Below are 2,959 nucleotides of genomic sequence, written 5' to 3' on the forward strand. Positions count from 1 at the left end.
CATAATATAGTCAGAATGACAGAAAACAAGAATGATTAAGAACAGCAGAAAGGGCTATTGGAAATAAAGACTCAGTCAATAAGAAGCAAAAGTAAAAAAAATACTTGCAAGTAAGGGGAAGCCATTAGGCTCCCTTCATACATTAGTAGTCACAGAAGGTATTAATTATTAATAAAATCAAAATCAGTTAACAAAGTAAAACCCCACTCCTTAGAGCTAAATTGAAGACATGCAAGCATTTTACCATGTATTTTGTCCATTATCTGCTGCTAAAAAAAGGCTCATAAATCCCAGTTGTGGTGGTTTTACCCTGCTAAGCAGCTGAACTCCACCACAACAGCTCTCGCAATCCCCCTCCTCAAAGGGAAAGGAGGAGGATAAAAAAAATACCATGAAAAGAGTTCAAGGGTTGAGATAAGGACAGGGAGATGATTCAACAATTATCATCATAGGCAAAAACAAATTTAGCATAGGGAGATTAATGTAATTTATTACCTATTATTAACAAAGTAGAGAAGTAAGAAACTAAAAAACGAACTAAAAACACCTCTCCCCCATTCACCCTCTCCCACCTCCTTCCCCCAGGTGGCGCAGGGGAATGGGGAATGGGGAACGGGGGCTGCGGGCTGCAATCACTTTGCCGCTCCTTCACGGTCACTCTCTGCCCCTGCTCCACATGGGGTCCCTCCCACGGGATGCCGTCTTTCCCATCAGGAGCAAACTGCTCCAGCACGCATCCCCCGCGGCGGCAGCTCCCACCAGGCCCCGTGCGTGGAGAGGAGCGTGGGCTCCTCTCCACGGGCTGCAGCGTGGAGATCTGCTCCATGGGAGACCCACGGGCTGCAGGGGGACAGCCTGCTCCACCAGGGGCCTCTCCACAGGCCACAAGGAAACTTCTGCTACATGCCTGGAGTGCCTCCTGCCATCCTGCTGCACTGACCTTGGGATCTGTAAGGTTGTTCTCACTCCTCTCTTCCAGCTTTTGTTATGCAGCAGTTTTTCACTGTTGTTTGTTTGCTTTGTTGTGTTTCTCCTTTTCTTATATACGCTCTCACAGAGGCCCAACCAGCGTCACTCTAGCTCAGTTCTGGCCAGAAGGGGGTCCCTTTTGGAGCCGGTTGGAGCTGCCTCTGATCTGACATGGAGCATCTTCTGGGCTCTGCTCACAGAGCCCACCCCTGCAGCCCCCGCTACCAAAACCTTGCCATATAAATTTACCCAATGCATTAGCTTTTCTATAAATGCAAGTTTTACGTTTTTTCTGATAGCCGTTTGATGGTGAAGTGAGAGAAAAAGTGGAATAAATTAAAATCTATATTATATCCACATCTGTTGGCTTGATTTAAGTCTTCTCTCTTTGTGTTTCTTATTTTTCACATAAAAGAAGTTGATATCTAGTTATGACTGAGTTATAAAAAGTTTTTTGAGTTATGAAAACAAGGACCAAAACAGGCAGAAAGGTCTGTTTTGAACATCTGGATTTTTCAAACTACCCATGTGACATTGTTTTCAGTGACTAATTTATTTACATGATAGGCATACATATATATTGTTTTTTCTCTTTTTGTAAAGATAACTTAAAAAAAAAAAAAAGTATATTACCCATATGTTTCTGTACTACTCATTTTTACCCTTAAATACCTGTTTTTCTCTTCATTTTCACTTTGGGATCAAGTTAGGTAGGCATTTTCACAGGTCTTCCAGTGTTCCTATCTGCTGATACTAAGCATATCATTTGGTTCATGCAACCAAAGCAATAATTATCAGGTTCTTTTGAAGCTGTAATTCATAGTTTAGCAAGTGATAAAATAAACAGGCAGCAGCAAAGTGATGCAATAATGAGGAAGTTCAGGAAACACAAGAAACAAAAAAGGGAAAATAAAAAAGGAAATTAGGGAAGGTACTAAATCATTTATTTATTTATTTATTTTGTAGGCAGTTATACACCTTGTGTACAGTTCAATCTTTGAATCAACAAAACTGAAGGAAGAGAACAGACTTCTGACATGTCCCTACATGCAATGGTAGCTGTTACATGCACTGAGCTGTTAGGATAAACTGGAAATCACACATTGCTGTATGTGCTGACCAAAGTCACTAACTCCTATGGTGATCGGGATTATCTGTATTTTACTCAGGTATCAAGTTGTACTACTCAGCATTTATTAATTACGAATTCTAATTATTTTATCCTGCTTACATAGTTTATAATCTCAAACTGAGATGAATTTATTCAGATAATTTGAGTGTCAATTTCTACATTTAAAGGTCAATTTGACAGACTTGATATTAATTTAGAGAGTCTATACTTAGAATACAGTTCCACGTTGATGACTGGACATCAAGAATGAGGTTCATGACAATTTGTTTTAACTGTGTAAGCTAGTTGTCTTTTTAAGTCCCATCTTCTGGGTCCCTTTTTAGTCACCAGAGTGATAAAGATGTTTGTACATTTCTCAACACAGTTTCTCTCTGGAGGTGCCCTTCTCAGGGGAGTTTTTGAATTGTTTGTGCTAAATGCCTAGATTGTATGTGTCTAAAATGAAAAGAGATGAATACCACTGCAAGTAAGGAGTGCTTTGTTTTGTTTTGTTTAAGAAAGTGTTGGTAAAATTTTTTACTTTGAATGATTGTTTTAGTCTGCCTAAATATAATCTGTATCTGTTGTCTGATTGCCCTTGAAATGTATGGAAAAGTAAGTCAGTACCTCCGTTCTCAGTTATCTCTTTTTAAGATTCAGTTCTACGGGGCAGGAATTTAAATTCAGGGAACTTTACCATGTACTCAGAATTACTTCGTGCTTAAGCACTTTCAGACTTTTCTCTCATCATGTCTTAAAGGGTTTATACTACGGTTGTTTTAATGAAACAAAAGATTTGGGTATGGAAATACAGCAGAACCATTACAGGACACAGGTTTCAATTAGTGCTAAGGACTGAATGCAATCTCTGTCATTACT

The 2,959-nt window shown here is 39.4% G+C and overlaps 1 long non-coding RNA gene across 1 annotated transcript; it reads left to right on the forward strand.

Moving 5' to 3' along the window:
- The first annotated feature begins 344 nt into the window (after positions 1-344).
- Positions 345-2,567, forward strand: LOC119715972 (uncharacterized). Its single transcript, XR_005263554.2, has 2 exons — positions 345-955; positions 1,936-2,567. It is a non-coding gene; the product is annotated as an uncharacterized lncRNA (long non-coding RNA).
- The last annotated feature ends 392 nt before the right edge of the window (positions 2,568-2,959 follow it).

This window comes from Anas platyrhynchos, chromosome 2 (assembly GCF_047663525.1).
Source record: "Anas platyrhynchos isolate ZD024472 breed Pekin duck chromosome 2, IASCAAS_PekinDuck_T2T, whole genome shotgun sequence".
Taxonomy (NCBI): Eukaryota; Metazoa; Chordata; class Aves; order Anseriformes; family Anatidae; genus Anas; species Anas platyrhynchos.